This window comes from Parasteatoda tepidariorum, chromosome 1 (assembly GCF_043381705.1).
Source record: "Parasteatoda tepidariorum isolate YZ-2023 chromosome 1, CAS_Ptep_4.0, whole genome shotgun sequence".
Taxonomy (NCBI): Eukaryota; Metazoa; Arthropoda; class Arachnida; order Araneae; family Theridiidae; genus Parasteatoda; species Parasteatoda tepidariorum.
The window spans coordinates 7954389-7979341 of record NC_092204.1 but is presented as its reverse complement, the minus strand read 5'-3'; the positions used below and the strand labels follow the sequence as shown (position 1 = coordinate 7979341).

Here is a 24953-nt window from a genome sequence, read left to right as displayed (position 1 = left end):
TGTTTATCGTTTGTTTCATTTGAGAAAACGATATCGGATAACGGATCGAAGTATTGTCGGTACATTCCTATTTATTATTGATGTGATGTTTGCATGTTTACTCAAAATTTTGTCTAAATTACAATAGCGTCAAATTGACGCATATCCGTAGAGATAGGTATACCACAAAGAGAATTTCAACGCTTTTGAAGAAAATAGACTTCAATATATATTAACCTCGATCAATGGATAAAAGTCATTAAAAGAGATAAAATAAAAATGCAAACGGGTTTTGTAATTTTCCTTATAAAATTCGAAATGCGTCAAAATGACGCGTCACGTAAACCTAGTGTTAAAAAAAAATCATAATTTTTATAAAATAATTGTGTATTTAATTTAGAAGTAGAAAAGTTCGTTTCATGTTGATATTATAGTTTCTTGAACTTTTAAAAAAAAATGACTCATTATAACATTTGGGTAAGGGCCAAGGAAAGTTAACGATGCATTCATTATATCTTTCAAAACTTTTTCAGCAGTTCCTAAAATGATATTCTAAATATTGACAGTGTTAATAGAGAGATTTTCAAATTGGCTGAGAAAATTCACTGTTCCGTGATGATTAAAGTTTGTGCTTATCTGACGTTTTTAAAACTTTTTTTTTTTTAGATTTTATTAATAAGCTTTGTTTTTCGAAGGTATAATTTGCGACTTATTTAAACCTCGTTTGGTATTTACCAAGTTGAGATTTTCAGTAAATTCACAACGAGGTATTAAAAAACAAAGTTTAAGAATTGACTTTAACTTCATTCATCCATGAAAAATAATTAATTGCAAGAAAAATTACTTTTTGTTACGATTCTTTATCGAAAAAGTTAATAACTTATTTTTTATTATTTTTTTTAAGCAGTTGTTTTATGAGAAAATTCAAGCAAGTTTGCTGTCACTATATTTTTACCGTGTCTTTGTGTAAATTTATTCTTGAATACTAAATTTCAATAAATTTTTTTTGAATTGTCGCAATATTATTATAATAATTTAAAACTTTTAAAATGTATCATTAAAAATTTTTTAAAATATAAAAATTGCAAGAAATATTCAAGCACTGGTTTTAAATTTATTTGCAGTTTTTATGAGAATGATTATATTTTGAGAATGTAATTTAGTTAGCAGTTATTTTGAGAATGATTAATATTTTATAATTTTCAGCAATGAAAATTGGTAAACTTTGATAATTCTGCTATTGAAAATCAAAATATACGGTAATTTTATTCTGGTTTTCAAAATTATATGTCTTAGTATCACACATTAAGTAAAAAATATAAAATTGAAAGGTAAATTTAAGCAAATAAATAACCTTAGTCTGAGATATAATGAAAAAATTACTCAATTTTACCTCATTTACTACCAAATAGCATGGTAATAAAACCACATTTTATTGTGAATTTTACCAAAATCATTACCTAGCTTTCAAGTGTTCCCATAGAGCCAAAAACACAGTAAATTTTAAGATATTCTGATAATTTTGACCTTTTTTTTCTCAGTGGACAAATTTGCTGTGGGCAATATATTTATTTTGAGAGCAAATTATTATAATTTTTTATAAAATGCATATTATTCAAATAACTCAATTTCTATTAATTAACGTGGTTTTTATAATGTTTGCGGTTTCAACTAATATAATTGAAAACAAATGAATTAGCGTATTCAAAAACTGCTTACAAAATATTATTTATCAATCTTTTCACTAAGATTAAAAAATTTTGGGATGGACAAATTTTACGGGAGGAATTTTTACGGGGGGAAATATTTCAAAGAAGGAATTATTAAGGAATTTAACAGTCAATAATGTTCAAGGTTTTAAGGTCATGCCCTTGTAATGCATTTTACAACCAAACAGCATGGTAATAAAACCACATTTTATTGTTAATTATATTAAAATCATTGGCATTAATCATTATTGTTACAATTTTTTTTATAAAATGAATGTTATTCAAGTAAATTATTTTCCATTAATTAACACAATTTTTACAGTTTCAACAAATATAATTGAAATAAATTTTAATACTTTACGAAAAATATAAACTGAAATTTAAGAAAAGCAATATTTGGCCAACAAAATATTATGTATCAAATTATAAATTAAGATTAACGGATTTAATATTTTTTACGGGGGGAAATATTTTAAAGAAGGAATTATAGTGGAATTTAACAGTCAATAATGGTCAAGGTTTTAAGGTCATAATGCCCTTGTAATGCATTTCACGCTTGCTTTAACCCGCGTTACAAAAAGGGAGATTAATTCATTCAATGGGAATTAAACAATCATTGTGTAAATTGTAATATTAACCTGAATATTACTTAGATTATTGGAACTAAAAAGTTTATTATTTTTTAAGCTTACCCTACGAACCTCAGCTTATCTACATCCGCGAGGAAATGACAAGTATTTCCTACTTTTATTTGAAAAGGTTAACTTTAATGTTTATCCCTACTTTTAGTGACATAGTATCCAACGAAAATAACGTCATCTAGCATCGAAAAAGTATTAAATATCTGCTTCGATGCTATCAATAAATCTGACAAAAAAAGTAAAGTCAAAGCTAGTAATATATGGTAAAATTTATCATGTTTATGGTTCAATGAAAGCACCAAAAAACTCGGTAGTTTGTACCTAAGTGCTTTAGTAATAATTTTGGTAAAATTAGCAATAAAATATGATTTTATAAAAAGTGACAAAATTTGGTAAATGTCGTAAAATGAGGTAATTTTGTCATGATACCTTAGAGCATGGCATAAAAACCATTTATTAGTTTAAATTTACTTTTTGATTTTGTACTTTTTTTTAAAATGTTTTGCATGAAGATCTATAGTTTTGAAAATTGCATAATAAATTGGCAATAAAATATTTCGGATGCAAATTTTTTTTTAGTTCTGAAAATGTCACTTACCTGGTTCTTCCACTAAGTTGTTCAATTAATATGGTTAAAATAATTAATTTTTTTTTATTTAATATTATTTGGTGCCCTTTTCGGTGACTTTGCGTTATTGAAGTAAGCAAAAATAATGTAGATGTAGTACAACTCCTCGGAATATATGTGTGCCAGAAAAATACCCTCACGGTTTGGTGGTTGGAAAGCCTGGTGCGGAGACCAGACAATGACTACGCCTATTTTTCCTCTGATCCATATTGTGGTAGTGCAATTTGTGTATGTGTCAGTATTGTCTTTGTATATTCATCAAAATAGCTCTCATAATAGCTCAGAATAGCGATCTTAACAACTGAAACAAACTATTAAGAAAAGATATCGAAACCAGTAAATCCCGAACGAATGTATCGGTAACAACTGATGCTATCGAAAAAGTTTCGAAAGGAAATATCGATATTTGAATATCGCTCCATAGTAACGATAGTTTTTCAATGTCATTAGACAGTTGGTTATTTCTCAAAGATATGGAGTATAAAGTAAGGTTTATAAATACCATATTTTTTTAAGATAACTAAAAAGGTGACTTATTTACATTTCTTTGCATTTTTAATTTCTCTAAAGTTAAAATAAATAAAAGTAGAGTCATTAATCTACTTGTCAAATGTTGTATCCAGTTTTTGCGCTGACATATCAGCAGTTTTTTTATCAAATTTTATAGGATGGCGGTCATTAAAGATTTATTCACTCTAAATTACTACTTTTAAGTCTGGTATTTGGAGTGAAAGCTGTAAAAAATAACTGGATTTTGTCACATTTTCCAAACTGAGATGGTAAAAAAAATGAAATAAAATTATTTAGTCATAAAGTGTTTCTTATCTCTTGTCAAAGAATATCATCGCTTATCTCTTGACCAGGTAAAAGGATTATCAGTGCTCACATAACTAAAAGCACACATAACTATGACTATGTTTTATGCTTTTTAAATAAATAAAATTATGCATTTCGCAAGTATTGATTGCAAGAAGATAAAGCGAACCGAAGAAAAAAGATACAGTATTGAGAGGATTTAGTTCGGTTTTTTTTTTATCTCGAAAAAAATTATAATGAATAAAATTGTCTTCCATTTTGCCCTTTTTTCATATAATATTACTGCTTGAACAGTTAATTTTTAAAAAAATTGCCACAGTAGTGGGAGGCTAGTGATTTTCAGCTAGTTTTTTAAACATGCAGTTTTTGAATACTTAACAATAATTTTTTGATGGTAAATTTGGTTTGTTCTGTCGAGCTTTAACTGTATCTTTAATAAACTATTCGAAGTTATATAAGGCACCGTTCAAATATTACGTAAGCATATTTGAAGCAACCAAGCAAGTAGCAACACACACCCCCTTTGACCTTTGCCTTGACTTTTACCATAGTAATCTCTTTTTGGGATTCTATTCAAATAAAAGATGGCTCTTAGCTCGAAATGAATTTATATTTTATAAGATTTTGAATATTCTTTAGGAATCTCTTGTGTTTACTTTTTTTTTTGTACTCAGAACTATTAATCTCTAAAACAATTCGAAGAAATGTTTTTCCAATTTCGTCTTTTCTTAAATTCAATGTTTATACCAAGTTTGTAGTTTTCCACGCATATTTTTCGTTAAATTTGTTTGTTTTTTCTTCTTTTTTTTATAAAGTTTTTGAAATAAGAGAATTTTAGTGTGTTACGTAAGCATCGCTCATACCCCTTTCGCGTTAGGTGCTTACGTAATATTTCAACAACGTCTAACAATATTATATTATTCAAACTTATGTATATATACCATTCTAATATGCATAACAATATTATAAAGCTATAATATCATTATAATTACTTGGAAAAAGTTTTGAAAATACTAAAAACCTACAAATGTATAATCTGGTAAAATTCAATGACTGAGTAAAAATATTCCAAATTTTTAGTTACTTAACAAATACGAAAATTTCGTTCATATATAGGTTAACATGAAAGAATTAACATACCTTATCACTTTTATTTAGAATACGTAAATTTATTTAGAATACGTGTTTTGAATTTATTTTGAATACATGTTTTTTAGAATACGTATGCGTAAATTAATTTATTACGTTTGTTTAGAATACGTCCTTTGTTGCCAACGAAATAAAAAAAAGAGAAAAACAAATCTAGAAAAACGTGTCAGCTGAGAGTGAGACACATTCATGTGATATTCGATTCTCTTGTTGGCAAAGTGAGTTCTCACCTTTTCTCCATGGCACGTTTGCCTCTCTCGGCCACTGCGGTTTTTCCAGTTTTTTTTCCAACTTTTATTTATTTTTCATTTTCTGTTTAACTCTCGGCCACCGTCATTTTTTTAATAGTTTTTTCTCACCTTTTTTTTTTACTTAAATGATTTATTTAGTACCTAATATTATAGGGTTTCGGTTCTATTTCTGTACTGTTTCATTTTAAAACATGATATTCGAACATATATCAGTTTGTTTCACTTTTTTATAGCCATTGCGAGAAAAGATATTTCGTTTGTTTTAAGACGGTATAAAAATTACATCAAGGACAAATAATTACACTCGTTTGATATTTCAGCTCTTTTATTGCCAGAGCGAAAAATAAATTTCATCGATTGTTTTAACAGTTTACGCATTAGTGTTTTATAGAATGAGGTCGATGTATTACAGTCCCTGGCCAAATTATTAAACGCACTATGAGAGTCGATGTAAAATCTTAATTATCAGGTGATACTATACAGCTTTATTGTTTTTATGCAAACTGTAACCGGTTTTGCACTTGTTTACGTTCGTGTATCAAATAGTTTAACATTGTAATGCAATAGTTAAAAATAAATACAAATAGGAAGTATATAAAAAATCGCCTGAATAAAAACCCATTACATGTATGTTTAAATATAAAAGTATAGCATATAAACTAGTGCAATACATGTCATTGTAAAAACACTATAGTACGTCTAATAATTTGGGTCTAATTATTATAATGTTCTAATATAATACCTGATATAATAAATATTCTATATTTATATAATATATATTCTACTTTATCCAATCGTCGAATTTATATTATATATAGTCTATTTTAACCAATTGATACACGAACGTAAACAAGTGCAAACCGGTTTCAGTCGCGTAAAAACAATAAAACAGTATAGTATCAACTGTTAACTAAGATTTTACATAGACTCTTATAGCGCGTCTGATAATTTGGACTGTATAGTATTATTAGGGACTTCAGAATTTTTTTTTTCAAGCTCTGGAAATCCGACTAAGTTTAAGCTGTTATATTTCTTGCTTTTAAAATAAACACTCAACTAAAAAGAGTTTATAATTGCATGGAATAAGTTCGTGCACCCCAGAAGCCTTACCGACCCTAACGCAATCTGCATATCACGCTTTTTAATCTAACAAAATAAAATTAAAATAAAAATAGATTTTCAAAAATTGCTGTCAGAAGCCGTGAAATTCCTCAGAAGAAAATGGCGCTGCTTGGGACGATACAAGGAACCATCACAAGCAATTCTTTCGCCTGCAATTATTTATTTTTTTTAAAAAAGAATTAAAAATCTACGCATTTTTTCTACGCGCTTTTTTCTTTCAATTAGAATAAGAATATATTGAACCACCGCACTGTGGGTGGTAACAATCGAAGGTCAAAAACTGAAACGAACACTGCAAAGACAACAGTCAGCTCGATGGGGTGTACTGTTCTAAAAATCATTGACCCGAATCTTTGGAAAAAAGCACAAAGCACACTATCGACGAGATTTTCCATCGTCTATCCTTGGCATAGACACCCACTTGGCATGGACTCTTTTATGTTTATCTTTTTCATTCGAAGAAAAGAATGAAAACAAAAAATAAAAAAAAATCGGAAACGATGAGGCTTTCATTAACACACCTATGAATTAGTGGCAAGGTTAAGTGTGTTCATTGTTTGTTTCGCTCAGGAGGGGGGGGGGATTTTTTGTTGAAGGATTATTTTTGATAAGCGAATATAATTTGTTTACATTAATTGAGTAATGTAAACAAATATTTTCGAATGTTATTTTTTTATAGCATGTTGTTTAAACCATCCGTGTATCATGCTTTGCGTTAAAATAGAGAAGCCATTGTCTTTCTTACTTAATGATGGCTGGAGTTGTATATAATAACATTTTGCTTTTAAATATGCAGTTATGTTTAAGGAAATATAAACTTGAGTTTGAATATTTTGGGCCATAATTTTTATTCGAACGTGCTACGCTGCACGTATGTTCAGTTGAATGATATATCAAATTTGTTGTTGATTTTAGGTTCTTTTATTGGAGACATCAGAACACAATTTTAAGTACCTTGCTCTACAAATATGATATAAAAGGCCTAATTTCATATGCTCCTTTTCTGAAGTAGAGTAATCAATTAAAATGTGGGCTTCAAGTATATCAAGTGTTTGAAAACGTTGAACTAAACACTTGAAAACTACATGTTTTTCCATATTTTTTTCTTCACTTATGTTCTTTTACTAGTAGAGTAATCAAGTGAGACATTGATTTAAAGCAGAGGTGTCAAACTCAAAAGCTAACTTGGGCCAAATAAACAATGCTTTACTTTAGGTGGGCCGCTAAAGAAAAAAAAATAATGTTCATAGAAACAAATATTTTTATTTTGAATAGTAAGTACATTGTAATAAACATATATAAAGTTACATTATTGTTTGATACTTGACATCTCTTCTCTGCTACTATCTTTCCTATTTCGGGAGAAATTTTATTGGCCGAGACTACTTTCAAAATTGACCCAACGTGAGCGTTATTAATAAAGTTTCGGACAGGAGATTTATTTCCATTCATAACAGAAAATAATTTCTCGCACTAATAAGTACTTCCAAACATAGAANGCCTTTAAGAATCTCAGATGTTAAGAAAACGTAAAACCATAAATTTGAATATCCATATATTTTCCAATTTATTTTTCTCCTTTATGTTCCTTTTCGCTAGTAGGGTAGTCAATTGAAACGTTGCCTTTAAGAATCTCAGATGTTAAGAAAACGTAAAACCATAAATTTGAATATCCATATATTTTCCAATTTATTTTTCTCCTTTATGTTCCTTTTCGCTAGTAGGGTAGTCAATTGAAACGTTGCCTTTAAGAATCTCAGATGTTAAGAAAACGTAAAACCATAAATTTGAATATCCATATATTTTCCAATTTATTTTTCTCCTTTATGTTCCTTTTCGCTAGTAGGGTAGTCAATTGAAACGTTGCCTTTAAGAATCTCAGATGTTAAGAAAACGTTTGAATACCCATATATTTTTTCATCTATTTTTCTTCCTTATGTTCGTGTTCTCTAGTAGAGAAATTGAAACGTTGGTTTAAGTCGGTGATTCCCAAATTGGTCTATATCGACCCCTAGGAGTCGACGACAACCTGCAAGGGGTCCGTGTCAAGTGAAAAAAAAATGGGGGTTCAGGAAATGAAAATGGGGGTCAACGATTGTACCTATTGACTTTAATTTTAGCAGTACTATAGTGAATTTAATTTTGGCATTTCATGAATGGAATAATCAACATACACTGATAGTACCTATTTACTTACATTATACTACCTTATATTATAAAGACATATATCTATTTACATTCTACCTAATTTATGAGAGTAGCTATGAAGTAAAAATTTTAATAAAATTTAAGGTATTAGGATTATTTTCTGATATATGAAACTGAAATATTATAAACTAGCAGTTGCCTGCAGCTCCACCCGCGTAAGTGTTTATTTTCTCTGCGTGTAAGATTTTATTTTGTATCAAAAAAGTATTTTTCCGCGGTAAATTAATTTGAATTTAATTAATAAATGTATAAAATTAACATGCGTTTTTTCTTAAGTTTTTCACACTACACTTCACTACAGTTCGAAATTTAAATCTCTCACAGTGAGTAGCACTATACCAGCTGTCAAAAATACGTTTGAAGTTGATGCATTTACAAAAATTCAATATCAGGTAAATAGGGGTCTACCCAAAACCGAAAAACACGGCAAGGGCTCTACGAGACAAAAAAGTTCAGGAACCACTGGTTTAAATAATATCAGATGTTAAAAAAAACGTAGAACCATAAATTTGAATATAATATATTTTCCGATATATTTTTCTCACTTATGTTCCGTTTCAGTTGTAGAGTAATCATTTAAAACTTCGGTTTTAAGAGTCAAGTAGTGTTGGATTTTTGACATTTTTAATTTTGTTTAAATTTTCAAGATATGTTCTTTATATAAAACTATCTGCAAAACATTTTTCTTTATAGTTGCAATGTATTTTGTAAAATGAGTAAACCACAGCGCTGACAGTTATTATTTTTTTTTTACTTCTTGGTCAACAAATATCAAGACAAAAATACTTACAGTGGACTTTTGCATCGGAGGTCAAAGGTCTTTCAAAAATCTTTGAAATAGAGTTATTTTCTTAGACTTTGACGATTGAATCGAATGAAATCAAATTAAATCGAATGAATCAGATGAAACGGAAATGAAATCAAATTAAACCAAAATCGAATGAAATCAGACTCAAGTCGATAAAAGTAATAGGTAGGAAGTTATTTAAGTTTTGTCTGGATAACAAAAGAGAAGAAATGGATTGAAAATAATTATTTTAGAAGTTATTTTTATTTATGTAGTTATTTTTTTACGCAAAGAAGATTCTGGCTCATGCAGCGCATGCCATTGTTGTCCAGGCAAGTGAGGTATTGATTCCAATGTATTTTTTTAAGGAATCTATAGGAAAACTTCAATTCACTAACAGTTTAAAAGCTATAAAAGCTGAAAGCAAGTGCGTGTATAAAAAGTACATAACTGTATTTTTTTTGCCCAAATTTTTAAACGTCTAGAAATATATCTAGCATTGAGTCCCGTTCTGTTTTTAATTCAGTATACAGAATGGAAAAAAATTAACGATTGGAACATTTTTTGTAAACGATGGACAATCATGTCCTATTCTTCGATCTTGCCACATAAAAAATGGTATTTCATCTCAATTTAGTTGTCAGAATTAAATATTGTGTCTAAAGTTGCATTAAACATAACAGGTTTATAAAACATTGTTTTTTTTTATCTGTTTAGTAATAAATGTTGTATTAGTATCGCATATCGGAGAAGAGTAATTCATTTTAAGAAAAAAACTATAGAAACATAAAATTATTAATTAAAATGTGTTAATTATTATTGCTCTTAGTTAGAAGGCAACTGAATTTAAATAGAATTTTAATGATAATATATAAATATATAGTTTAACAGGGTGAGTAGCCAAATTACTCACCAAAAAATAAGCACCTTTTAAGCACTTTTCAAGCACTCAAAATAATTTTTTTAAGCCTTTTAGTTTTTGACAATTGACGGTTTTATCTGGTTTTAACCGTCATCTAAAAAAGAACAAAAAAAAAGAAACCTTTGGCATTGTTTTTGACAATTGTCACAAAGCACGAAATTTTGAATCATGTAAAACGAATGGCGTTTTCATACGCTACGGACTAACAATACGCCAAAATTAGGATAGGAAAACGCCGAAATTAGAATTAATAGTGAAAACGTTGAATAGAACAATGTGAACTGTGTCTTTTGCATAATTCGTAGCAAAAATCAACATGGTAAAAGAAAATTTCATTTTGAAAAAGCGAAAGTTAAGCACTTTTTTAAAAAAAAACAATGAAAAAAGCGCTTTTAAAAAACAGAAATAGAAAACAAGCACCTTTAAGCACTTTTTAAAAACGCTACGCACCGTGTTTAATACATAGTTTATAGACATTTAACAAATTTCATACATTTATATTAAAGCTATTGAATTTGAATTGTATCAATTATTTTTCTATTAATTATAAGGTAATACAATATAAATTGAATTATAATGATAACGCATGGAAAACTGTCACTTATAAATATGAGGCTTAATTTTGACATTAAACAAATTCCATCCATTTTTATTGAAATTTTTTTTTTCATAACACGTTGATTGGAAGACACTTTATCACATAAATACGCCCATAAAATACTCTTCTTTTATCCTACAGCGATACGCGCTTTTACATATTACCCGATCCATAGCAAAAGTCGTGATTCTGGGACGTTTAAAAGTCATAAAAATGCTGTTAAAATCAGACGAACCGCAGGAAACAGCTCGTTCACCTCACATTAAAAAGAAAGTATTTTTTTTTACTACGATTCGAAGCGTGGCAACAAGCCAACCATCTCACTAATTAGTAAGAACAAGATAAAAAATAGCAATTTACTAAGTGAACAAAAGTTTGCGAATTTCCGATCCGGAAAAAAAATATAAAAATCACAATGTGCGAACACGTAACGTTTTCATTCATGTTGAAAAAGGCAGAACACTTTTTCCTCATCAAGCAAACAATAATAAATATCGTTTGGAAGAAATCGTTTTCAATAAAATTTTCTTACATTAACTCTGGAAAACGTGATTCATCGTTTGCATGAGTTGATATGTTTTTTTTTTCTTTCCGATTATCGCGCAGATGATAAACGTTTAAATATAACAGCCGAATTAAAAGCAAACGATGTAAACAATGGCGGTTGTATTTATTCCTTGCTCTTCTCTATTAGAAATGATTAAAGTGCGATGAACCTTTGCATCACTCAACGCGTTTGAAATCGAAAGTTTACTGTTTTTTTTTTCGTGTTGCCAGCTGGGGTCAGCGTGCGGATTTACAAATACAAAAAAGAATCGAGACTGTATTCAAAAATATAAAAAATCTCGAAATATTGACAGATATTGTTTCTAATACGTATTTTTGATTCGAAATTTCGAATATTTCAGCCAAGCTTAGAGTGTTGTTGACCCCTTCGCTATAGAATATAAATTGTTGATTCAGGAAATTCACGTCAGTCACGTTTAATAAAGAGACGAACGATACAATTGTCAACAAACAATATTACTTCCTTGAAAGATACTTAGGAACAAACAAATTCATTGATTGAAAAGCAAAAATTAACAATCACGTTATGTCTTTTGTATGTACTTTGTTTATTTTTTCTGAAAATTCATCATCAGTGAATACAATAACCTTATTTTTTCTTCAAATGTTATAACTTGTATTGTTGTTGTTGTTGTTGTAGTTCATTTACGTCGCACTAGAGTTGCACAATGGGCTATTGGTGACTGTCTGGGAAACATCCCTGAGGATGATCCGAAGACATGCCATCACAATATTGATCCTCTGCAGAGGGGATGGCAATCCCGCGTCGGTAGCCCAACGACCTGCACGCGAAGCCGAGGAGAACTTTACAGTAGAACAGTTTAACGAAGACCAATACCGCACACCCTCGGTCCCTACGCAGACTGATCCAAGTGGTCACCCACCCGCACACCGTGTACGATGTTAAAAGTGTGCTGATAATAATACTGATCATACTTGCTTTTAAAACACCAATGTAAGACTTTTCTTTAAATGTTGTAAACTCATGTTCTGGTACACAATGTTAAAATTCGGCTGATAATAGTGTTGAGCATGAGAGCTTTTAAAACAATACAGACTGTAGATCGTGGAAAACAAAATGTAGAAGTATTAAGAACGATTAATTAGAAAACAAGCATTTTGCGATAAGTAAAAATACAGTTTACAATACCTTAGTATTTACACTGGCGTTCATTTAAAGAATCTCCAAATTTGTCCAATTATCACCAACAATACTGGGTTAAGAAATTTGTTTATGGAATGTAGATTGATATAATATAAATTTAATAATTGCTCCAACAAGTATAATAAATGCACGGTGATAACACGTAACACTCATCGAGTCTGAAGGTATGGAGCAGTGGCCACAGAATCTAACAGAAATAAAATGAGTTAACAGATAGCCATGGCACCCTCTTACAGATATGAAGGTGAACAAAGCAAATCAACGTGAATAAAGCTAAAATAAATATTACAGAAATGGACATACTATAGTTTCGGTTCTATAAACAAGAACCTTCCACGGTGTCCAAACACCAAATGACGGTATAAGAAGCAGCGATACAAGCACATGCAAAGTGGTTTAACAGTAAAAAAAGAAAAGAAAAAGGAATAAGCCGGAACAAAATAATGAAAGGAGGCAACATATGTGAGGGGGTCGGTCGGGTACCCCAAAGTACAAGACGTAGAAATTTAATTGGAATTGAATTCCAAACATAGGGAAAGAAATGGATATTATAAAGATCACTAACTGAATTATTGGAATTTTTCGGAAAATGGAATGATTCCCTGAAATCAAGGTCGAAAAATGAAGAGCACTGTTGAATGATTTCAGGAGAGAAAAAATTCAAGTACAAAGTATACTCAGTAGCGCAAAGTACACTCTATCCTCATTTACGTAACAGTGTTCTAATATCATTCAATCAATTTCCGTTTGAGGGACCGAGGGTGTGCGGTATTGGTCCTCGTTAAACTGTTTCCCCGTAAAGTGCTCGACTTCGTTTGCAGGTCGTCGGGCTACCGAAGCGGGGGTGCCATCCCCTCTGCAGAGGATCAAAATTGTGATGGCATGTCTTCGGATCATCCTCAGGGATGCTTCCCAGACCGTCGCCAATAGCCCATTGCGACGTAAATGAACTACAGCAACTCAGCACTGACTTGTGGTTCATTGTTGAAAATTTTAATTAGCGTTTGCACGTCCGCATCGCTGCAAAAGAGGGTCGCTTTGAAACCAATTTAATTTATTTATTATTAAAAAATCTACTCTTATTATTTGTTATATTTTGTTAATTTATTTATTTTTAACTAATTTATTTAAAAAATTTTAGTCCTGGTTTTTTTTTTTACCGCACCCTGTAACTGCAACACTAATGCAATGAAAACTTCATTTCGTTGTGGGAATATGTGCAATGAAATCTGTTACGTTGATCATGTCTATATGTTGTTCACCTGTCTAAGATCTTAATGGTCAAGTATGAAATTGGAAAACACTATTAGGTTCTCCTTTTTTCAGTTGATAACTTCTTTGAGTGAATCATCAAATTGTGAGGTAGTCAACTTATGCAGTTTTCACTATATTGGATATTCTGGTAAGCGAAAATATCAAACACTGTCGACAAAATTCACTAAATTGTATCGTAAGACAGAAAAATATTGATTTTAAACTTTTTTTCCTAAAGTCGTAATGCAAGAATGTGATTTGGATTAGCTAATAAATCCCAGTAAAAATCGCAAAACAAATCTTTGAGGCAGAAAAATATTAAAAAGAATGACCATAAGAAGATTTACAACTTCCCAAAATAGATACTTAATTTAATACATGAATATTTTTTTCTAGAAATCTGCAACTTTTTAAATGCAGTTTAAATAATTTTTATTTGAAACTGAAACTTTATTTTGGGTATTTCCTATTTTGGAATTAACTCTCACGTTGGTGTTTTTTTTCTTTTTCCTATTTATTTTTATTCGTGTATTCCTGTTATTATCATGATTAATTGTCTTTTTACAAATCAGGCAAGTCATAAATAATTCTTTCTAAATGACCTCATAATGTTCTAGAATTTGGATTTTCCGTTCTAAACAATTAAGTCATTTGCCGGACTAGTGAATAACTTTATTTTCTTTCCCGTTAAAGACTTTTTAATGCATGCATAATGCGTCCTATTTTTAAGATAAGTTTTGAAGAGTATTTACTTATCACTTACAGATAAATTCCAAAAAAAATAATAATAATAATAATTCTTTTTAGATGTGTCACAAAAAGAAAGGGTAAAGAAAGATTCGCACAACTTTATTTCTAAGAAGATAAAATACTTTATTAGTATCATGATTTTTTTAAAAGCATTTTTTATTGTGCATTAGGTTCAATTAAATAAATATTTTTAACAGTTGTTTTTAAAAATGGTATTTTTCTGAAAAGAAATTGTTAAGACTTTGGAAAAATACCTTGAAAAGTTATGAAAACAATAGTTTTTGACAAATAAACTGTTGTCCAGAATTTAGAACGCGATTTCCTGCGGAAATGAAACTTTTAGAAATTGAAACATGTGTTTAAATAAAAGATGATGAAATGAAAACTTTTAGCATACAACGCACACAACAAAACGTAACACTTTAATAACTTTTGATTTAATGATAGGACTGTCACGGCATAAGATATAATCTTGATAGTTCAAGGGGAACTTAAATATACTAATTAATTGCTGCGGATGAAATTTTAAGTTACGAAATCCGGCACAAAAACATACTCTCTCTAAAATAAACATGATATTTAGCAACAGGAGTTTTAACCCTCAAAATATGGGGGCGTTATCCATAATCTTGAAAATAGCGTATCAATACTTTGCAAAGATAATATTAACTTAATACCTAATTTTAATAATTGACCTAATTAATAATAACCTAATTAATAATCAACTTAAGACCTAATTTTATACTCCTTTGGGTTAATTTTCACTTTTGAATAGTGTAAAAAAAAAGTATTTTTTAAATTTTTCATCTTCAGGAATTATTGGATCAATTACGTTTAAATTTTGTTTTTGTTATCTAAAATTGCATAGTTAAAAATTTTATAAGACTTTGCATACCTTAGAATCCAATTTTTCTTTTTTATAATTATTAAAAAACTACTTTGAAAAATAATAAATAATTATAAAAAAAATATATTATCGTACAATTATTTTGGGATAAATTAGTTTTAAAATTGGGTTCAAAACTTATTGGATAATATTAAATGGTTCCACAGAAATATGGTTAACTACACAAAAAGTGAAATTAGCGCCCAGGAACCCTAACTTTCAATCAAGAGTAATAGTAAACAGTGCGTATGCGTTGCTCTGGCGACCGCTGCTGTTTGATAATTTTTTTTAGAATTCTTTTTTTCACTTTTAATTGGTGAGTTAATTTTTGAGCTTTGGGACCAGAGAGATCACATAAATACTTATTGAGTTGTGAATAAAAGAGAATTTCATCATATGAACAATATTTTCGTTTTTAATTAAGAATCAGAAATTCTAACCTACATTTCAAACTGGATCGTTTTCAATACTGATTCAGGTGAATATCACAAATAAAGAGTGTCCAAACTGATTGACACGGTCCCAAATATTAGAGTTGAAGAAAGAAAAAAACGATGCCAAGGCCTAAGCTTACCGAGACTGAAAAAGCCAAAGCCTAGAACGTAGACGGGTATGCCTTTAAGCGTTACGCACTAACGGAAAAACGAAAGGATTCCGTTCACAAACGCAAGCATGAAGCTCGTCCCTTAAAAAAGTACCTAAGTGGAGAGAATTGAACCCTACCGAAGAACGAATGGTGACTCTTCGAACCCCTTTCATGCCAATACGAGAACTGGGTGCTGATCACCAGTTAGGGATAAAAGGATACACAGTAAACGTATCCAAAGACTTGCACAAGACCGTAGACTGTCTTCCACGCAATATAAATGATTCATTCACTATTCATGTAAAATTGAAAAAAACCCTGGCTTTCAAATCATACTTCATGTATGAACTTGTGAATCCAAAACGGGTGTATGATGCAGCTTACAATCTCCATCAAGCACCGTTGTACCAATCCGAAAATGTTAATATTGTAACTGTTCAATGTCTATTCAGTCATGAAAAGCATTTACGCAGAATGTGTCTGATCTGCATTTAAATATGTCTACGAAATTGTGTACCTAGCAGTACAGGATTAACAGTTAGAGATGTCCAAGATGAAAACACAATGATGTTTCTTTTTCGAAAAAACAAAACAAAATTAAGCAAGAACCACTTTGCAAATGGGTAACCTGTGATCACTTTGCGGCGATCATAATTTTCTTCATTTTGTTGTTGTTGTTCATTTACGTCGCACTAGAGCTGCACAATGGGCTATTGGCGACGGTCTGGGAAACATCCCTGAGGCTAATCCGAAAACATGCCATCACAATTTTGATCCTCTGCAGAGGGGATGGCACCCCCTTATCGGTAGCCCAAAGACCTGCACGCNAGACCTTACGGTAGAACAGCTTAACGAGGACCCATACCGCACACCCTCGGTCCCTACGTAGACTGATCCAAGTGGTCACCCACCCCGCACACTGACCGCAGCCAGTGATGCTTGACTTCGGTGATCTGCTGGGAACCGTGTCTTAACGATCAGTCCACTGCGGGATTTCTTCATTTTGCAGTTAATTGTATTTTTTATTATTTATTTTATTAACGATTAAAACATTTATTAAATTATGAGGTATATAAATTTTTTAATAATTGGTTTCAACCTTATAATTTTGAATAACAAAATTCAAAGTTTGAGTGGTATCTACGGAATTAAAAAGTTTTTAAAAAATTAATGCAATTTTTTTTTAGTGCCATTGCTCGATATACATTTGCCCGGTATATCCTACACTGATTTTTTTATATTTAAAAATGAAGTGCCACTGCCCGGTATACCCTACAGCCTACACTGATGTTTTCATTAAGGTTAAGTGCCCATCCCGGCATACCCTACTCTGATTTTTTTAGGGTAAATGAAACTACCCGGTATGCCCTTCACTGACGATTTTTTAAGGTTAATTGCCACTGCCTGTTATATTCTTCTATAATATACCATAGTAAAACTCCAGCTATTGATCCGTAAAGTAACTACGCAGGTAGATCGCATATTGGGGCAATACAATTGCGATAATCCTTTTTTGATTTTGATTGATTTCTTTTAAAAATTAACAATCGTTTCTGTTAAAATAATTTTACTGATGCATGGAATAGGAAGAAAAGAAAAAATAAATGTGTCTGAGAACATCAATTATTTATTTGCATGAGAAAATAATGAGTAACTAGCTGTGACCATTTTTCCTGTGTGAAATTCACCCATATCAAATCTTAGAATTTCTTTTTTTTCTTTCTCAGTACATTGAAAGTGAACTTTAGCGATTATATTGAAATCGTTCAGATCTTCTATTCATCATCAACGAAGATAAAAGAAAGCATTTAAACGAAGTTACGAATCACTGTGGCTCTCAATGCTTCTGCAGCTCGAAGAAACAGAATGACTTTTAAAGGTTCCGGTACCCTCTCCGAAATAAAACTCCCACTTTTGACGAATCAGCAATTTTTGAGTAGTATTTCGTTAGTTTTGAGAATCATTTCGTCACGAAATCATGCAATTTGTAACGAAACACGAATTCTCAGATACATGACGAAAATGTTTCCTCATCTTTGTGCATTTGAATGTCGGAACTAAAATAAAGATTAGGCCATCTAAAATGAAGTACCGTTTTAAGCTGATCAGACTTTATGATGCTCAAGGTGTTGGCCTCATCCACGGAGATCCGGGGTTCGAATCACACGTCGGGCATGGGTTTAATTTATCTTTCTCTTCTATCTGTTCCTGTTGTATTGGGCCATCTATATGCTGCTCCCGTTAAAGTGATTTTTAGAAATGTTAGATATATTCAGATTTAGATACTATATGACGAAACACTGTATGACCAATTATATGACGAAATTGTTTTCTCAATTCAAAACCTCATCGTAGTGCACTGTGGGAAATTGTTAACAAAATGGCGAAACTGGAATAAAAACTAAACAATCAAAAATAAAGTGACGAATTCAGCCGACCGGCTCTACCCAATTTCAAAATTATTGATGGTTTTCCATTGATGGACCAACATAATCTTGATGGTAACCAACATAAGCAACCATCATCCCAATATAGGACTTTGGACAGATTTATGATAATCCAACTTAGGAATAGCAACTTGTTATGATGGTCTGTTCATGCTGTACCATCATAGTTTCTTTGAAATCAAATGTTGGAACGATCATAAGCCACCATCACCCCAATGTAGGAATTCGGACTAATTTTTGATGAGTCAACATAAAAAAAATTGCTTTGATGGAATAATAATGCTGAACAAACAATAAATCCCATTAAACTAGCATGGAAATATATTGTTGGAACCATCATGGATTGTTGGTCCATGAAAATCAAACTTCTCTTGATGGTCAAACTTCATAGTATTAAAGTAACATTTTCCATCATAGAATGATGGAAGTTTATTGGCATATCAAAGACCATGAACGCAGAATAGAAAATGGTGAGTGTGGTCAAGGAGTTAACCTCGCACTAGGAAAATCTGGGGTTCGGTTCGAATCACGCTTCGAGCATGGGTGCAATTCATCTACTTCGAAAGTCTAGAAGCCTAGGAAGTCTAAAGGGGCCAATCTGGCATTTCCCAGATTGTTAGAGCGTAGATCAATTAAATATCCAAAATCTTAAATTATAATTAGAAGTAAATTTAATTATAATTAATTTAATAAGAGATATATCAGAAATTTGGTCATCAAAACATTATGGTATTTTATTCGATTTGATTAACAGAAATACTGGATAAAATGGAACACTGAATTTTTAATTATACTTATTAACTTTTTTGAAATAATTGAGTTTCCTTTTTTCTATGAATAATACTTGAAGATATGTTGAAATACTCTTTTTTTTCCTCTTAAGGAAACGGAAGTACCTTGTACCTACTAAGGGGTACCGAGTACCTTATACCCAAACCTACCTGGGGTTGTGGGGTTCCTACCAAAATACCTTAGGGGCACACTTTTGTTTTTAGAAAACTTCATTTATTTTAAGTTTTATGCATAGATGCATATTGATTTTTTATAAATTTTATTTCATATTTTAGAACAGTCGTTGAATAGCCGCCCCAATTTTTTGGGTTCACGACTATACTAATGTTCAACTCCGTAGCCTTGTAATTTAGAACCCAATCCAGAAGACAAAAGAACTCCTGGATAAAGTATTGAGAGATATGTGCCTTCGTGGAGGACTTTTTGATAAAACTTAACCCTCATTTGCTTTACATGGATGGGAAAATCACGAAAACCTCCCACGGTTAGTCTGACGGCAAAGGACTCTAACCCATGATCCGTCAACAGCTGTGGATATTTTTTGTCAGCACTGTGGTTGGGCGGATTTGTATCGACTAGCCATCGCTGGGTTTCGAACCCTGTTCACCTGATTGGAAGACGAACCCTCGATCCCCTGAGCCATCACGGCTAAAAAAAAATTTCTACCCTAAAATTGGAATGATTTTTTATATTAATGTATATTTATTGATAAATGTATGTATAAAACTTAAAATAGACGTTAAAATCGACGTTAAAGTGTGCTCACCCTCTCACTCTACGCCTATGCTTAGGGGCCACTCTGGACCCTCCCGTCATTCTAAGTAAAACGTTCTATACATACGTTTCTACAAGCCTCATACATGAATTATTAAATATGCACTTAAATTGAATCAAATTATGAAAAGTTAAAAATACAGAATACTTTCAGTAAGTTATTTTTTAAATTACTGAGCAATAAAAATCGTGAGGGTACAATATGGCCCCACCCGTCTTTCTAGCTTACGATAAATCTAATTCTATTTAAAATTTTTGCCTGAAAAATATCAACAATGCAAATAAAAAAAAATATGAATACAGACATTTCTCATTATTTTTGACCTATAACACATTGCGGATATCATCCTTTAATTGTTATCTGTATCATTTGTTTGTAGAACTAAATAAGATGCCATTTTATTTTCCCGTATTGCAAAATATCGAATGATACGTCAAAACAGAATATATCCGACAAATGCCCTACATTTTTCTTTTTCGAATCTAAAAAATCGAACAACTGATGGTCCCTTATTTTGTTCGGCGATATCAGATGCAGGATATCACATCGAAGAACGCTTTTTCGTAAGAATGACTCACCTGTCGAACATCCGCTGTGTCACTCCCTTCTCTTGCTACAGGATGCATCAATTTCATCCAAATATTGGGTAACCTGACAGTGATGTCGAAGATTTTAAGTTCGAATCGTTTATGACCCACAAATAACGACCCAAACCTGATGTGTTTATTGTTGTCAGTTCCGTTTTCGATCAGATCTATTATTGTTAACTCTAAGACAATATGAGAACTTTCGAAACCTATACATATCTATATATTTTTATATGTGTGTTCAGTAGTTTATGTGCTGTATCATTAAATGATACATGAGTGTTTTTTCAAATTTATTTTGATATTTTTAATACCTTGTTTTTTAATTTTGATAATTGTAAATTTATTCTGTATTTGATAAGATTTTTTCAAATTATTGTTAACTGTAAAGCAAAATGAGTTTTAAAAAATATTATTTGGAGATAACTCCAGGCTGCAAAAAATAAATTATCCGAAGATTTTCCAAAGATATATATGAATTTTTGTATATGTGCGTTCCATAGTTTATGTGTTGTGTCATTAAATGATACATGAGTGTTTTTTCAAATTTATTTTGATATTTTTAATATCTTTTTTTTTTAATTTTGATAATTGCAAATTTATTCTGTATTTGATATGATTTTTTCAAATTATTGTTAACTCTAAAGCAAAATGAGTTTTAAAAAATATTATTTGGAGATAACTCCAGGCTGCAAAAAATAAATTATCCGAAGATTTTCCAAAGATATATATATATTTTTGCACATGTGCGTTCCACAGTTTATGTGTTGTGTCATTAAATGATACATGAGTGTTTTTTCAAATTTATTTTGATATTTTTAATACCTCTTTTTTTTTTTGATAATTGCAAATTTATTCTGTATTTGATAAGATTTTTTAAAATTATTATTGTTAACTCTAAAGCAAAATGAGTTTTAAAAAATATTATTTGGAGATAACTCCAGTTGTCAAAAAATAAATTATCCGAAGATTTTTCAAAGATATATATGCATTTTTGTATACATGCGTTCCATAGTTTATGTGCTGCGTCATTAAATGATACATGAGTGTTTTTTCAAATTTATTTTGATATTTTTAATACCTTTTTATAATTTTGATAATTACAAAATTATTCTGTATTTGATAAGATTTTTTTAAAATTATTATTGTTAACTCTAAAGCAAAATGCGTTTTAAAAAATATTATTTGGAGATAACTCCAGGCGGCAAAAAATAAATTATCCGAAGATTTTCCAAAGATATATATGTATTTTTGTATACATGCGTTCCGTAGCTTATGTGCTGCGTCATTAAATGATACATGCGTGTTTTTTGAAATTTATTTTGATATTTTTAATGCCTTTTTTTATTTTAATAATTACCAGTTTATTCTGTATTTGATAAGATTTTTTTAAAATTATTATTGCTAACTCTGAAGCAAAATGAGTTTAAAAAAATATTATTTGGAGATAACTCCAGTTGTCAAAAAATAAATTATCCGAAGATTTTCCATAGATATATATGTATTTTTGTATACATGCGTTCCGTAGTTTATGTGCTGAGTCATTAAATGATACATGCGTGTTTTTTGAAATTTATTTTGATATTTTTAATGCCTTTTTTTTATTTTAATAATTACCAGTTTATTCTGTATTTGATAATATATTTTAAAATTATTATTGTTAACTCTAAAGCAAAATGAGTTTTAAAAAATATTATTTGTAGATAACTCCAGGCGGCAAAAAATAAATTAACCGAAGTTTTTCCAGAGATATATAAGTATTTTTATATATGTGCGTTCCATAGTTAATGTGTTGTATCATTAAGTGTATTGTATCATTATATTTTTAAATATGCGACTTTTTTGAAATTTGATTTCTCATTCAATCGATTTCTCTCAAATTTTATATTTTTGACATGCAAAATTACATGCTTTATTTAAAATGCTGTAAAAAATTGTCTACTTTGCAATTCAAATTTTTTTTCGGATAAATATTTTTCGTATTGACTAAAAGTTATAGTTTGCATGGAATTATTTTTGGATAAATGATTTTTATAATTGAGTGCAAAATTTTTTTCAATTCGCTTAAAAACTGTGGTGACCATATTTCCCATATTGCGGCTACCCCCTATATTTTTGGGGTCAGAAATCCGAATCCGTTGAAAAAAGGATGTTTATTCAGTGAAAGAACGTTTTTGTGTCTGATTTCGTAACCGAAAATATCGTCTGCTCAAGTTAATTAACATATGTGAGGTCACCCCTCGAACCATTAAGATTGAGTTCTAGAACGTGAAGATCCGATCATTAGATCAAAAATTATTCAGGGTGGTCTGTTTATTTTTTATTTTCTTTTTTTGTGTGCATTGTACACAAATTTATGTATAATTTTAAGAATTATATAATAGAAATGAAAGTATAAAATTTGTATAAAATTGATCAAATAGGTCAAGAGAAATTAAAACTTAAAATTGCAACTCTTTTAAAATTTCATTTCTCAAATTTCGTTTAAATTTTGTAATTCGCCATTACGTTTACACAGTTTGCAGTTACTTGAAAATTTGCAAACGTTGCAATTACAATTTTTTTTATATGAATACACGTAAATTAAATACCAAAAACTGAGTTTAATTTTAAATGTTATTTTTTCGAGGAATTATCTTCAGAAAAACAAGTTTAATAGTTCTTGGCAGAAACGTTTTGCTTCGCTTAAATATTTTCAGAGATATTAAGAAAATATGCCAAAGAATTAAAGTAACGACAAGACTAAGCTAATGTGGTCATATTATACCGATTGCGGTTGGTCTCCTTAATTTGTGAAAATCTAAAGCAGTTAACAAAAATTGTATATTTATTCAAGGAAAGTACATTTTTTCTGCAAATTTCGGAACATAAATCAACGTCAACACAAATTTTTAAATAATATTATAGTATATTTAAAGTAAATTCTTTGAAACATTAAGACTGTATGTCGGAACTAAAAAATCCGATCATTAGATCAAAAGTTATTAAAGTGTTCGTTAATTTTTCGCACTGTTACATTACTGTGTTCTTTATGAATCAGCAGGAATAGGGTGACGTTCCGTTTACGTTCTTTTTAAATATTCGTTTTCTCCGTAAAAGTTTTTAAATTGAACTGGAACTGCGTCGTTTCTGCGTTAAACTGCGTGATAGAAGCAGAAATCCTACTTCCTCCAAATTTAGGAACACAAAGAAATCAATTTTTCCTGAATACTCCGTTAACTCTTCAATTCCCGCAATTACGCAGCAACTCGGGAATAACCGTTACGTTTATTACTCCGTAAATGTGTGTATGCGGTTTGCAGAATCAGCAGGCGATAGTTTTCATTTTCCAATGATAAAGAAAAAACAGGAGGCCGATGACCTTGTATGAAAGATGCGCGCATCAAACGATAAATCGAAACTGAATCTTTAGAACAATAGACGCACATTTCCGGGGAGTTTTTCCTTTTTTTTCCTCCACTCAGTTTTTTATTTCGCTTCTTTTTGAAGTCATCCCCGCGTTACGTCACGTGAATGTGTAAATTGCGGTGTTTATTTTATGCTTGCGTCACGTGACGGTTTCCCCAGCAGCAGATCCAGCTCCGAAGAACAGAAGAGAGCAGACGACTAAATCCAGAACACCGGTAGAGATCGGATCTTCGGAAAGCTCCTCCATCATATTTTTTTAGAATTAGTGATTCGTTGTTTTTGTTGTTCTTTTGCGGCTTCTTTATTAGTTGGATTATTGACGAAACTGGTGAGTTTTGCATGTTTTTTTATAACTATTTTTATTTAAGTAATTTGAATTTAATAAATTTTAATTTATGGAGTTAAAAGAGAATAACTTGCCTTTTTTTTTTACAATTCAAATTCGGAAAAATGTTCGGATGTATATTTTTTTTTTCAAGTTCAGAAAATTTTATGAATTTTCGCATGGCTAGAGATTACTATTTATTGACAGAAACCTCATCTTATGTTTAAAAATTACTAATTCCATTAAAAACCAGCAATATTTTTAAATAAGTGAAATTGCAACATTTTTTCAAAAAGTATTTTACATTTATAATTGTATAATTTTTTTAAAGTATTTTTATTATACTCATATTTGATACATTCAGCTAATAGGTATGACCTCAGCAGTGAGTAATTTCGGTGGGGTTTTAAATGTTTCTCCAAAAAATTTGGGGAAAAAAATGGAACAGCATGAAATACATATTTTGCAAAAGACAGTATTTATATTTTATTTCCCGAAGTAAAATACAGTGAACGTTTTTGATAGACGTTGCGATATTCGTTTACTAATCTTTTACTTCAAGTACTGGTTAAAAAAATCATTTAAGATTATTCTTTATTAA

At 30.3% G+C, this 24953-nt stretch overlaps 1 protein-coding gene across 3 annotated transcripts in view; it reads left to right on the top strand.

The window, feature by feature from the left end:
* The window catches only part of LOC107447362 (sodium-dependent transporter bedraggled), a 113053-nt gene that overhangs the window by 6848 nt on the left and 81252 nt on the right, over positions 1-24953 (top strand). Inside the window, exon 1 of one of the 3 annotated variants that reach the window (XM_043041206.2) lies at positions 24207-24355. The exons of 1 other annotated variant lie outside the window; for it this stretch is intronic. The gene's annotated coding sequence lies outside the window, so the exon portion shown is untranslated. Of the gene's footprint in view, positions 1-24206; positions 24356-24953 lie in introns of those variants that run through there. One more of the 3 variants, XM_071185108.1, reaches the window with a different exon arrangement.